Here is a 15,248-nt window from a genome sequence, read left to right as displayed (position 1 = left end):
CTGCACTACAGCCTGGGCAACAGAATGAGACTTCACCTCAAAAAAAAAAAAAAAAAAAAAGTAAAATATCTTGATGAATATTTAAGATTGGAATTTAAGTCTCTGCAGTTATTCAATGTGTTCATTCAGCCACAGACTTCTTCACCTCTTTACTAAACCATCAGGTAAAGAGAGGGGGACAAAAAAACCTGGTGAAATGACAAAACCTTTGCATTGATGTGGAAGTTGTTTCCTTGGTTTTCTTATTGAAGCTAGAAATCACATTCTGGTAGACGATTAACACTTTAACTTGACCTTGAAGTCTGGAATGTTTCGTATTCAGATTCAAAGCTCTTGGGCTGAGCAGGGCTGGGTTAGGGTGCGGAGAGCAAGGCAGGACTGTGCAGGTGCAAGGTTGGACCCTGTCTTTATTTTAAATGTTTATATTTTGTTCATGGACTTTTTAAATTAATTTTAATTTTTTGAACTATTGCATTTTAATATGATTTATCTTGATGGCTGAGTTTTTTGACTTCTTAAATTCGTGTCCAAGACCTCATTCATCTCACCCTTGTCCTGAGGTGAAGCCCTGTCCCTTGGGGCTGGATGAATGAGCTGGATCTTTTGCTGAGAGCAGATTTGATGGAGACCCAGAAGGAGGGTAACACCAGAGCCCTGAGGAGGGAAGAGTGGGTGCCACAGAGTAGAAATCATTAGGAAAGGGAAGGCTGTGGTTCCTGAGGGCAGCCTCGCCTGCTGGGTAGATCTACCTGGGGCTGCTACTCTTCCCTCTTCACCTTTTGATGAGCAAATCAATGAGTTCCTGTACATTTAGACCTCTAAAGTAGAATCATTTATCTGTTTCCTTTGAGTTGTAGGAGTTGGAAATCTTTATTGTTTAATGCTTTTCTTTATTTTCTAAGTTTTCTATCATGAGCACATATTACTGCATTTAGGTATCAGGAAACAGCAAAGGAAAGACATTTAATTACTTATGTAAAGAACGGAATCATCTTCAACAGAGCAAAGCATTCTTACTATTCAAGAGACCTGAGACAGACCGAGGGAACAACACATATACACAGGCCTTCAGTGTTTGCCTGGACTGGTGCAGTAGCCTACTCACTGGCCCTCTGTCTCCACCCTTGGTCCCCTACAGGCCACTCTCCACACTGCAGCCAGAGGGATCCTGTGACAATTTGAATCAGATCATGATGTTCCTGTGATTTCCCATCTCTCTTAGAAAGCCTAAGTTTTTATACAGTCCTACAAGTCTTTCCCCCACAGCCTCTCTGACCGTATCATCTTCCACTCCCCCACCCCACCCACTCAGCCCCAGCCACACTGGCCTCATCGCTGCTGCTCAAACACATCAGGCACAGTCTTCCTGGGGCCTTTGCACTAACCACATCTTCTTCCTGCATTGCTCTTCTCCCAGCTGGTCACGATGCTCACTTACTTTGTACAGGTTCTGCTCTTTGACTGGTCTACATAAAAGAGCAGCACCTCCTTTATCCCCATTACTCCTTATCCCCTTCCACTATTTTGTCTTCAAAATGCTTGTCATGACGCACATATTATCTCCTTATTTTTCTATTGCCTGCCTCCCCTAGAGGGTAGGGTCCTTTGCTGCTGTGTTTTGTTTACAAGTATGTGCTCATGGAGAATGATGCCTTGTAGGTACTTGGCAAATATTTGTCAAATGAATTAATCTGCTCATGCTCATTGACGGTGGGGATGGTGCTGCAGTCATTGAATAGAATGAGGATAATTAAGTTCCCTGGAAATACACATTTTTCTAAGGAAGTTAATTATCCTCATTCTATTCAATGACTGCAGCACCCCCCACTACCAGTGAGCATCAGGAGATTAATTCATTTGACAAATATTTGCCAAGGCATCGCTCTCCAGGAGCCTCACTTCCTGTGGCTTTGCTGAGTTTCTAAGGTCTCTCTGGCTTTGTGGTTCTGCGGTTGAACCACATGTGAGGTGAGGGTTCATGGGACACCTCCTTATTAGGAATCTAGCTCTAACATGCAGCACTGTCATGCTATGAGATTCACCAGCCTGAAGACACTCAAAGATCTTGAGAGGATAATAGTTGAGACATAGGAGAGTAAGGGCCTGGAGTTATTACTAATATCCTGACAGCCTGGGAGAAGCACACCTTGGCCCTCGAGCAAACCTCCAGCAAACTCTCAGAATACAGAACAAGTTTCTTGCTCTCTGCCTACAGGTGCCTCAGGCAGTTAAGCTATTCCAGATCCTTCTGATTAATTCTTAGAAGCGGGAAATAAAATAATGATTTCATATCGGATTTTTTTCCTTGGAGGAAGGAGGTAGGTAGACAAAGTCTTTGAGAATAAGACATTTCAGTAAAAAATGTGCAAAGAATCTGTGTGGCAGGCATCCCCACTGCACAGATGAGGAAATTAAGAATCAGTAACTTACTCAAGATCACACAGCTAGTAAGTGCTGGAGCCAGGACAAGCTACCATTAAGCCACAACTCAATCACTGAAGAATCTGGCTTCTACAGGGAATTCTTTTTTTTTTTTTTTTTTTTTTTGGAGATGGAGTCTCACTTATGTCACCGAGGCTGGAGTGCAATGGCACGATCTTGGCTCACTGCAACCTCCGCCTCCTGGGTTCAAGCGATTCTCCTGCCTCAGTCTCCCAGGTAGCTGGGATTACAGGCGCGCACCACTACGCCTGGCTAATTTTTGTATTATTAGTAGAGACGGAGTTTCACCATGTTGGCCAGGCTGGTCTCAACATGGTGCTTTGGCCTCCCAAAGTGCTGGGATTACAGCTGTGAGCCACCGCACCCAGCCAGAGAATTCTTAAAATGCAGATAACTGGTAAGGGTCTTGGGGAAGAACTACCCAAACTCATTTCTCCCCTGTTCCTGGGCCTCCCCTTAGCCACCAAAGAACAGGGATGAGTGAGTCTGGAGAGTTTTTCCCTAACACCAAATACGTGGTATTGTCAGAGGCGTTTGAATCAAAGAGACTCCATCTTGAATAGGAGCTGGGTAAAATAAGGCTGAGACCTGCTGGGCTGCTTTCCCAGGAGGCATTCTAAGTCACAGAGTGAGATAGGAGGTCGGTACAAGGCACAGGCCACAAAGACCTTGCTGATAAAATAGGTTGCAGTAAAGAAGCCGGCCAAAACCCACCAAAACTAAGATGGCAACAGAAGTGACCTCTAGTTATCCTCACTGCTCATGATATGCTAATTATACTGCATTAACATGCTAAAAGACACTCCCACTGGCACCATGACACTTTACAAATGCCATTGTAATGTCAAGAAGTTACCCTATATGCTCTAACAAGGGGAAGAACCCTCAATTCCAGGAACTGCTTAGCCCTTTCCCGGAAAACTCATGAATAATCCACCCCTTGTTTAGCAAATAATCAGGAAATAATGATAAAAATAGCCAACCAGCAGCCCTCGGGGCTGTTCTGCCTATGGAGCAGCCACTCTTTTATTCCTTTACTTTCTTAATAAACTTGCTTTCACTTTACTCTATGGACTTACCCTGAATTCTTTCTTGCATGAGGTCCAAGAACCCTCTTTTGGGGTTTGGATTGGGACCTCTTTCCGGTAACAGTATCTTTTCCAACACCAACAAATTCTCCAACACCAACTAGGTGTTCACAAATTAATTCACTTCTGACACTCCTGAGTTAGCACTGTAAACCAAAAGCATCTGAAACAAGTCTTAATTTTGGAGTTTATTTTGCCAAGGTTAAGGACATACCTGTGACACAGTCTCAGGGGAGGTCCTGATGACATGTGCCCAAGGTGGTCGGCCTGCAACTTGATTTTATACATTTTAGGGGGACACAAGACATCAATCAATACATGTAAGATGTACAATGGTTGGGTTCAGAAAGATGGGAGGGGCTTCCAGATCGCAGGTGGATTCAAAGATTTTTTGATTGGCAATTGGTTATTATCTAAAGATCTGGAATCAGTAGAAAGGAATGTCTGGGTTAGGTAAGGGGTTGTGGAGACCAAGGTTTCATCATGCAGATGAAGCCTCCACATAGCAGGCTTCAGAGAGAATAGGCTGTAAATGCTTCTTATCATCTTAAGGTCTATGTTAGTGTTAATGTCCAACTCCCCCTTTCCATCATGGCCTAAACTAGTTTTACAGGTTAACCTTGGAATGCCTTTGGCCAAGAAAAGGGGTCCATTCAGATGGGTGGGGGGCTCAGAATTTTATTTCTGGTTTACAGCACAGACCTCACAGGTTAAGGGCTCAGTCCCACAAGACTCTGCTCTCACTTCAGATACAAGCTGCAAATTCCAGGAGTCACTCACACTTCTGACTGATTGGCTATGCAAATTTCAGTGTTCCACAATCGCCCCCTCAAGTTGAGAATAGAATGACTCTCAGAACTCAGGAAAGCATTTTGCTTACTGTTGTAAACCCAAAATAAAATTCTAAATCCCCCAATCGATGGAATGGAGCCCACGTCTCGGCCAAGGAGATTCCAAAGAAACCTGGAAAACTAGTTCAGGCCATGATGGGAAGGGGGGATTGGACACGCCGCACTGCACTCACCTCCCTTTGGAAACAGATCTTAAGACTAACAAAACAGATTAGCAATAGGATACCAAACTCCAGCCTCACTCTGGCATAGTACCACATGTCAGAGAGCAGGCCCTCAAAGAAATCAAAGTATTTTACCCTAAAATATATTTCTTTGACATATTTTTGAAATAGCCCTGCAAAACTGTCTCTTGTGGGGAAAATCTACATTCTGTAGAGAATCCCTTTCCCTTTCCAGGTTGTTTGCCTGATTCAGGTGAGAATTAACTAAGAGTCTGGCACTTTTTTAAGTCTGATAAGAAACATTTACCATCTATTGTCTCTGAAGCCTGCTACCTAGAGGCTTCATCTGCATAATAGGAACCTTAGTCTCTATGACCCCTTATCTTAATCCAGATACTCCCTTCTATGCCTTCTGTGGATTCCAGGTCTTTAAATAAACTCCCAACCAATTACCAATCAGGAAATATTTGAATCCACCTATGGCCTGGAAGCGCCCCCACCGCATGCTTCCAGTTGTCCCACTTTCCTGGACCAAACCAATGTATATCTTACTTGTATTGACTGATGTCTTATGTCTCCCTAAAATGTATAAAGCCAAGCTATAGCCTGACCACCATGGGCACATGTTCTCAGGGCCTCTTGGGGCTGTGTCACAGGCCATTGGTCACTCATATTTGGCTCAGAATAGATCTCTTCAAATATTTGACAGAGTTGGACTCTTTTTGTCAACATAAATGTGCATATGCCTGCGAACTGCCTGGGGATCTTCTTGAAATGCAGATTCTGATTCAGCAGATCTGGGGGATGAGATGCTGTCTCTCCAACAGGTGCTCCCCCATGTCCATGGAAAGAGTTAAACTCTGTAAATAATTCGAAGAGATTTAATATGAGCCAAATATGAGTAACCATGGCCTGTGACACAGCCCTCAGGAGATCCTGAGAATGTGTGCCCAACATGCTTGGGGTACAGCAAGACAGGAGACTTCAATCAAGTACATTTAAGAAATACATTGGTTTGGTCCAGAAAGGTGGGACAACTGGAGTGGGGGGATGGGGCTTCCAGGTAGCAGGCTTCAGAGAGAATAGATTGTACATGATTCTTATTGGGCTTAAGGTCTCTGTTGATGTTAACACTGGAGAGTATAATGAGGCATGCCTGACCCCCACTACCTGTCATGGCCTGAATCAGTCTTTCAGGTTAAATTTTAGGAGTGCCCTGGCCAAGGAGGAAGCTCGTTTAGATGGTTGTGGTGGGGGGAGGGGGGGATGAGGGGAGCTTAGAATTTTATTTTTGGTTTACATTCTCCTGCTTCTGGCCAAGAATTGCCAGAGGCAACATCAATGGCCAGCAAATCTTCATTATGTCCCATAGTGTTTCTGGGACGCCATGGCTGCCTGCCCCTGGTCTATCCTGTCCCTCGATGGGATTCCCTATGGATAAGAGACCAAAAGTCAAAAGACTTACAGCTGGCTGGGCGAGGTGGCTCACGCCTGTAATCCCAGCACTTTGAGAGGCCAAGGTGGGTGGATCACATAAGGTCAGGAGTTCGAGACCAGCCTGGCCAACAAGGTGAAATCCCGTCTCTACTAAAAATACAAAAAATTAGCCAGGTGTGGTGGCAGGTGCCTGTAATCCCAGACACTTGGGAGGCTGAGGCAGGAAAATCGCCTGAACCCAGGAGGTGGAGGTTGCAGTGAGCCAAGATCATGCCATTGCACTCCAGCCTAGGTGACAAGAGCAAAACTCCGTCTTAAAAAAAAAAAAAAAAAAAAAAAGGAGACTTATAGCCAATCAAATGTTCCAGGCCAGATGGAAATTGACCTGGACAGGCATTCATTACTCTTTAAAATTATTATTACTATTTTAAGTAAAAAGCTAACAAACAAAAAGGCAAAAACTAACTTGTCTTTAACTCCTATGTATTCAGCTACTGTAAACTTGGTTTTAATTACTGACTTATAGCAATTAGCTATACAAAAACATAAGCATTACTCTGAAAAAGAAGATATATATATATATCTTTACAACTTATAACTGGGAATATTATACCCAGGAGGCTTTGTCACAAGGTATCTTTATCCTGTCAGTAAATATTTTAATTCTACAGGAAGCAGAAAATTGTTTATTGTTGGGGTGGATGCAAAAGTGATACATAATAGCTTAGAAGACAAAGTCCCTTGTTTTACCAGCTATTTAGGCATCTTTGTACCCTTCCTTGATTTGGAGGGTCTGACCTTGACCTAACTCTATCCCTCAAAATTGGCCCTTACAATCTCATGCACCCGCCTCTTCCATGACAGTCACTGGACCTAGAGGGAGGGTGCTTGCATAGTTTTAGCAGCAGGGCATCTGCAGTGAAAAACAGATCTGGCCCAGTGAGATGACAAATGAGGGAGACTGACATCTCTGGTGTTCAGAATACCATGATTTGGGTTTCCTTGAAAGTAAAACAAGGAGAGATAATAACATTAATATTTTGACAATCAAAGGGTATTTGTGGGCCGGTGGCTCACGCTTGTAATCCCAGCACTTTGGGAGGCCGAGGCAGGTGGATCACTTGAGGTCAGGAGTTCAAGACCAGCCTGGCCAACATGGTGAAACCCTGTCTCTACTAAAAATACAAAAATTAACTGGACATGGTAGTGGGCGCCTGTAATCCCAGCTACTCGGGAGGCTGAGGCAGGAGAATTGCTTGAACCCAGGAGGCGGAGGTTGCAGAGAGCCGAGATAGCACCATTGCACTTCAGCCTGGGCAACAAGAGCAAAACTCCATCTAAAAAAAAAAGGAACCTATTCCATCCATTAGGGCACCAATTAAAGATATGAAGAAAAATTATAATCTGGTACTCTCTAGAGGATTATTGTAGCCAAGAAATAATGCATGATTCAATCTGCACTCAAAAAAAAAAAAAAATTTAGGGCTGAAATCTAGTATCAAGTGTTACACTTTTCCTTTGAAACAATTTCTCTTTCTCTAGCCCCTTTTTATCTATTAAAGAGAAATTATAGTAAGACCAATTTGTGTGCAAAGTGAGTTTTAGCCTTATATACTTGACCTGATTATTTGCATAAAATGCATCAGGGAATGATTGGCTATACAGGCCCCTTTTTAGTTGCTTTGCTGGAACTTTACCTAAAAACATGCTATGGCTATTTTTTGTACAATACCCATTTTCATAAGATATTTATGTAAAGGGGTTACAAGTACCTTACATAAAGCCTGTGTAAACATCTTAAATTTCATAATTCTATTAACCTGTACGTTTTATGTTCTGGTGGTAGGAACTTTTTTTTCCTACCTCCAGACCATTTTACCTTTTCTAGTTCCCAGCAGGGAGTGGCATCTGTAAGACCCATGAGGGATGGCAAGTTGAGAAGCCTTCTCAAACAGTTGTATGATTCTGTGGGAGGGGCACCCATGTAAAAGGGGCCCCCTAAACCCCCAAATTTACCATGACCTGGGTAATAGGCATATTCAGTGGGAGGATATCCCCGTCATCATACAGCCAGTCCCACACGGCTCTCATATTTATCTGGATAAACGCCACTGTAAGATCTGTTTGCCTTGAGAAGGGAACTGCCCAACTCTCCCTGTAAAATGCCAAGTGGAGCCCCCCCGATGAAGCGGTTGATGTGCTTCTCATAATTCCGGAGAATTCCTGAGAACTCTCAAGAATAAGCTCCTGTGCGTTTGGCTCACATACACTCATCAGTGATCGCCCTATAGGGAACTGTGGGTCCTGCATCAACTCAAACGAGCTCTTAAATTTTGTAGCATTTAAAATTAAGGATTTTTGTCTTTAAAGTAGTGATTTTTACAATAAATTACACAAAAGGCTTCTCAAGAAGCTGATGATACCAATATACAAAATGGAATAATTCCTTTATATTATTCCTTGTAGCTATAATAGGTACTTGGTTTTGCCCTTCCCCAACATCGACTGTCTTCTTGGTAACCACAGGTCTCAGAGTTAACTTGGATGTAGGAATTGGAGGAAGCCAGAGGGGTAGCGGGAAATCAGGCATGAAGAGCCCCAGGCCTCACCTGCGCCCCTCTCTCTTGAGCCCAGGACTAATTTCAGAGAGCAGAGACCGAACCCCCTTTGCCTATCATATCCCTGGGAGCCACCACTGAATCAGCCACCACTGCACTTGGAAAGGGTAGGACTCATGCCAAAGATGGGACACCATGCCGACATTATCTCGAGGCCCAAGCCCACATTATCTTGTGGCAGAGGCAAGACCACCACAGTTTCATGGTTCCACGAAACATGCACCTGGTGAACCCCAGAAACGCACCACACACAGAGCTTCAGAAGCTGCCATTCCCAGTCTGACCACGCGAGGGCGGCGAACCCTCAGATTGGGCCGCTCCCTTAGGCGGAGCTGCCCTGATCCCAGACCCAGGCGAGCCGTGAAAACCCACTGGGCGTCCCAGGGCACCGCTGCCCTGGGAGCTGCAAACCGAAAGCATCTGCCCTCCGGCCCAGAGCGCTCGGGACCTGGTCGTGTGATGCAGCTGGAAAGCTTGGACCCTTTCCGGCAGAGCCAGCAGCTCGCCCCCGCCTGAAATTCCAATTCGCAGGGACGGGGATGGTGACACCTGAGGCAATTCCTCGGCTGCAAAGCATCATGTCTCACCTTCTTGAGCCAGTTTCTTCTTCTGTAAAAGGGAAATGGTACTGGCATTCATAACATTTTGCAGGATCAAAGCAGAAAATCATTAGGAAAACACTTTGCAAACTGTAGAGAACATTGCAAACGTTATATATCAGGGTTTTTAAGAAAACTTTTAAATATTCTCTATTTGGAGAAAGAGGTAGGAAAATTCTGGAGATATAGTAACGAACAAAATGTACCAGATGTCTGGCAAAATCTGTACCAGGTATCTGGCAAAATCTGTCCCTGCGTTTCTTTTTGAAATTGACTTGAATTTTATTTCCATTCTTAGCTGTTTTAATATTTTGCTTAATTTTGAAATTGCTCATTCTTCATGCTACAGTCAGTGTGATCTTTTAAAAAAGGAAATATGATCTACAACTACATGTAATGAACGGATGAACATCATAAACATAACGCTGAATTAAAAACCCAGATAGAAAACAGCACCTGCTGGATGACCGCGTTTACATGGAAAGTACAAAAACAGGCAAATAGTTGGAAGTCAAGATAATGGTTACTCTAGGGGAATGAGTGGAGGCGGTGCTTTTAGGATGCTGGTAATGTTCTATAAAATTCACTGGGTTATACATTTATGCACTCTTTTCTGGATACATTATATTACACCTCAGTGAAAAGCAAATACTGTATGGGGGAAGGAAGGGAAGCTAATCGTGTCTCCACCCGCCTAAAAGCGTTCAGTAGATTCTGATTCTTGTGAATGTGAAATTTGTATTCCTTTACCAGGTCCACCTGGTGCCCCTGGCTTCATCACCAATGGGCTTACCATGGCCACACGGGTCCTCTTTCAGGCCCTTGTGTCACTCTCTCCCATGCTGACCAGCTCTGGCCACAAAGCTGCCTCTTCCATCACTGGGAGCTCTTCCCTACCTCGGAGCTGTTTCCGTCACCTAGAATGTCTTCCCTCCACATTCCCGCCAGCTCCTTCTGCTCAGCCTAAAGGTCACTTTCTCACAGAAGCTGTCCCTGAGCCTCAATCTAAATTGCATCCCCACAAGGACACAAAGATGTGAACAATAAACACTAAGGATTCCAGAAGCGGGGAGGGAGGAGAGCAAAGGTTGAAAAACTACCTGTTGGGTACTATGTTCACTGCTTGGGCGACGGGATCATTAGAAGCCCAAACCTCAGCATCATGCAATACATCCGTGCAACAAACCTGCACACGTACTTTCTGAATCTAAAAGAATTTTTAAAATAAGAAAATAAATTGTACCCCCTTAGTTCTTTCTGAGTACCCTCTTTTTATCTTTATAACACTATAATTTGTATTTATGGGATGATTATGCATCATTATTTGGTAAATGACCTCACCAGCTAGACTCTAAATCAGAAAGGGCTGGGGCTGTATCTGACATATTCTCAGTTGTGTCAGCAGCACCTAGCACAGCATCTAACATAAATGATACTTATTTGTGGTTTGGCTTAACTAATAAAAAAAAAAAAACTTTGGGAGGGGAGGGAATTCAATCAACAGACAAACAATAATGATATGTAGGAGAAAGAGAAACAAAATATTCATAGGTATTGTATTAGTGTTGTAAGAACATGGGTGTTCTTTTTCTTTCTTTAATATGACCTATTTAATCTCTTATGTTCTTTTTATGATTAAGAAAATAAAAAACTAAAAATATTTTTGTACTATTTAAAATTAAGTTTTCATTTAAAACATAGACTTCTGGGTGTATTAGTCCATTCTCCCACTGCTATAAAGAACTACCTGACACCAGGCGTGGTGGCTCACGCCTGTAATCTCAGCACTTTGGGAGGCCGAGGAGGGCAGATCACCTGAGGTCAGGGGTTCGAGACCAGCCTGACCAACATGGAAAAACCCCATATCTATTAAAAATACAAAATTAGCTGGGCGTGGTGGCACATGCCTGTAATCCCAGCTACTCTGGAGGCTGAGGCAAGAGAATCACTTGAACCCGGGAGGTGGAGGTTGCAGTGAGCTGAGATTGCGCCATTACACTTCAGCCTGAGCAACAAGAGCGAAACTCTGTCTCAAAAAACAAAACAAAACAAACAAACAAACAAAAAAACGGCCGGGCGCAGTGGCTCATGCCTGTAATCCCAGCACTTTGGGAGGCTGGGGCAGGCAGATCACCTGAGGTCAGGAGTTCAAGACCAGCCTGACCAACATGGAGAAACCCCGTCTCTACCAAAAAAAAATACAAAACTAGCCGGGGTGGTGGTGCATGCCTGTAATCCCAGCTACTTGGGAGGCTGAGGCAGGAGAATCGCTTGAACCTGGGAGGCGGAGGTTGCAGTGAGCCAAGATTGCGCCATTGCACTCCAGCCTGGGCAACAAGAGCAAAACTCCGTCTAAAAAAAAAAAAAAAAAAACCCCAAAAAAAACAACTACCTGAGACTGGGTAGTTTATAAAGAAGAGGTTTAATTGGCTCACGGTTCTGCCAGCTGTACAGGTAGCATAGCTGGGGAGGCCTCAAGAAACTTTCAATCATGGTGGAAGGCAAAGGGGAAACAGACATGTCTTACGTGGCAGAAGTGGGAGAAAGAGAGAGGGGGGAGGTGCCACACACTTTTAAACAACCAAATATCATGAGATCTCACTATCAGGAGAACAGCAAGGGGGAAATCCGCCCCCATGATCCAACCAGCTCCCACCAGGCCCCACCTCCAATATTGGGGATTACAATTTGACATGAGATTTGGGTGGCGACACAAATCCAAACCATATCACTGAGTAAAGTGCAGATGGCAGGATAGTTTCACAATAGAATGTTCATTCTCTGGTTTCTATTGAATTGGATAGGAGAAAAAAAAACAGGTAAAAAAAAAAAATCAGCAGCACTAAACCACCATGGGAAACAGTAGAACCTCATTGCATAAACTTCAAAAAGCAGTAGCAACAGAAAAATATAGAATATCTTGACGTGTTTCATCATGGGTCCTATCCCCAACTGCTCTGTCCCAGAAGAGGTGCAGGAGAAAGAGGAAATAATACAAAAGTCCTGAAAATTCTCACCAGTTGTTCCAGTTAGTTGCCTAACAGGATCCATACTTAGTGGCTCAAAATGACAACTATTTTCTGATGCACGTGGATTCTGTAGGTCTGGAATTCAGGCAGGGCTTAGTTGGGGAATTCTTTTGCTCCTTGTGGCCATGTCTGAGGTCATTCTGTGGTACCCAGCTGGGCTGGGCTGGGCTGGGCTGGGCCAGAGGACCCAGGATGGCTTCAATCACATGTCTAAGGCCTTGGCAGAAAGGCTAAACTAAAAGGCTAAACTCAGCTGGAACCGTTGGCCAGTGTCCAGTGCATGTGTTCTTTTCAGCAGTGGCCTCTGGGTAGTCAGACTTTTCACATGGACATCAGCATCCCCCAGAGCCAGCATCCCAAGAGTGCAAGATGGAAGGACAGCCTTTTTTGACCTAGCCTCAGAAATCACACAGCATCTCTTCCACTGCATTCTACTGATCATAATGGAGTCGGCAAGGTCAGCCCAGATTCAAAGAGGGGATTGACCCCAATTCTCAATGGGACAAGCACCAGAAAAATTGCAGACATGTTTTTAAACTGAGACAGATTAGTTAAAATTTTCCTATATGTAAAATATAATAACTTCCTCCAAGACCCCTCCCCACCTACCCCTACTGCCCTACTTCCCACTAAAAAAAAAAAAAAAAAAAATCTTGGCCAGGTGCAGTGGTTCATGACTGTAATCCCAGCACTTTGGGAGACTCAGGTGGGAGGAACACTTGCATCCAGGAGTTGGAGACCAGCCTGGGCAACATAGCAAGACCCTATCTCTACAAAAAATAAAAAATTAGCCAATCACGGTGCCACACACCTGTAGTAGTCCCAGCTACTCAAGAGGCTGAGGTGGGAGGATTGCTTGAGCCTGGAAAGTCAAAACTGCAGTGAGCCGTGATCACACCACTACACTCTCGTCTGGGTGACAGAGTGAGTCTGTCTCAAAAACCAACCAACCAAACAAAGGAACAAACACCTCATCCTATTTTGACATCAAACTCAGCTCCAATTTCTGGAGCTTATCTACATCAAGTCCAGCTGCAAAGAGGCGTCTTGGGGTCTGTTCCGTGGGTAGAGTTTCCCTCCATCTGAAAACCTGCGAACTAAAGAGACATGTTTTCTGCCTTACATGCACCCAACCTGCAATGGCGAGACTGGCACAGGAAACCACTATGTTCACTACTGTTTTAAAAGCGGAAGTTCAGAGCAATCCCTGAGTCCCGGCAATTCTGAAACTGAATTGTGCACCTGTTGCCAGAGGTTCAGTCCTATTGCCTGGGTTCTTGGCTCCACTCTGACTCATACTTCCTTTTCCATAAGAAATGGCTCTTTGTTTGCAACTGAGTAGCCTTCTTGTCCTGTGTCTTAACAGAATACCTGAAACTGGGTAATTTATTAAAAACCAAATTTATTTCTTACAGTTCTGTAGGCTGGGAAGTCTAAGGTCAAGGGGATGCAGCTGGTGAAAGCCTTCTTGTTGGTGGGGACCCGCTGCAGAGTCCTGAGGCAGTTCAGGACATCACATGGTGAGGGGACTGAGCATGCTAAATTATGTCTGTTTTCCTCTTATAAAGTCACCAGTCCCACTTCTATGATAATCCATTAATCCATTTATCTGTGAATGGATTAATCCATTCATGACCCAATCACCTCTTAAAGACCCCACCTCTCAGTACTGCCACATTAGGGATTAAATTTTAATATGAATTTTGGAGAGGAGTGTTAGAAAACTGCATGCAAAAAGTCAAGATGAATCCCCAGAAAATTCAAGTCCCTTGTTACCACCCAAGTTCTTAGGGTCTCCGCAGAGATAAAAAGCCCACCAAAGCTTGCCATTCCCCAAGGCTCAAATTTCTAATTGATTGGCTGATCCAAAGCTCCAGGGAAACTTTCTCAAAAATGGAATAACACATCACTAGAGGAAGCCAACTGCGGTTCCAGGACTTTAAGAAAATCTCCAGAGAGCAGAGCCCAGACTGCCCATCATAATCAAGAGACATCTCCAATAGCACTCCTTTCTTCCCTCAACCCCATGACTTTGGGCTCCACAGAAGTGTATAGAAGCAAACTTCAGACTGCAATTTGGGGATAGGGGATGGAAATAACAATAGATCTCAGATATGGTGAGAAGGAAACCAAAGAGAATATATTGACACCAATTAGAATAAGCGAAAGGACAGGGCAGAGTTGCCCAAACTGAGCATGAGGAAGACGAAGGGAAATGACAGAGTAGCTATGCACCATACTATGTACAATTATAAGGAAGAAAGAAAATAAAGCAGGGAGGGAGGGAAGAAAGGAAAAAAGAAAATTAAAAAGGAAAGGACATTGTAGAAAAGAAATAGACACAGATAACCGAATTCAGAAGAAAATCTGATAAGAGGAAAAATTTCCAGGAGGGCTTTCAGCTTAAAAAACAAAAACTTTAATAAAATAAGACATTAGGCTGGGTTCAGTGGTTCAGTGGTTCACACCTGTAATCCCAGTGCTTTGGGAGGCCAAGGTGGGAGGATTGCTTGAGGCTAGGTGTTGAAGACCACCCTGGACAACATAACAAGATTTCATTTCTAAAAATAAATAAACAAATAAATAAATATTTTAAAATGAATAAAAATTTAAAAGACCCTTAAAAATGAGTGTTAAAGAAATAAATTGAAGATCTAGGTAACACCACTAAAAAAACTGCAAATAAATTGAAAATATCAAGGAAGAAACAAGTCAGAGCTACAAATCAAATTACTTAGCATAGAATAAAAGTTGGGGATGGCAAGTACCAATAGCCTGGGCCAGGCGCGGTGGCTCACACCTGTAATCTTAGCACTTTGGTTGGCCGAGGTGGGTAAATCACTTGAGGTCAGGAGTTTGAGACCAGCCTGGTCAACATGGTGAAACCCCGCCTCTACTAAAAATACAAAAATTAGCCAGGCACGGTGGTGCGTGCCTGTCATCCCAGCTACTCGGGAGACTGAGGTGGGAGAATCACTTGAACTCGGGAGGCGGAGGTTGCAGTGAGCCAAGATTGCACC

Source organism: Pongo pygmaeus, chromosome 21 (genome assembly GCF_028885625.2).
Source record: "Pongo pygmaeus isolate AG05252 chromosome 21, NHGRI_mPonPyg2-v2.0_pri, whole genome shotgun sequence".
Classification (NCBI taxonomy): domain Eukaryota; kingdom Metazoa; phylum Chordata; class Mammalia; order Primates; family Hominidae; genus Pongo; species Pongo pygmaeus.
This window is presented reverse-complemented; position numbering follows the sequence as displayed.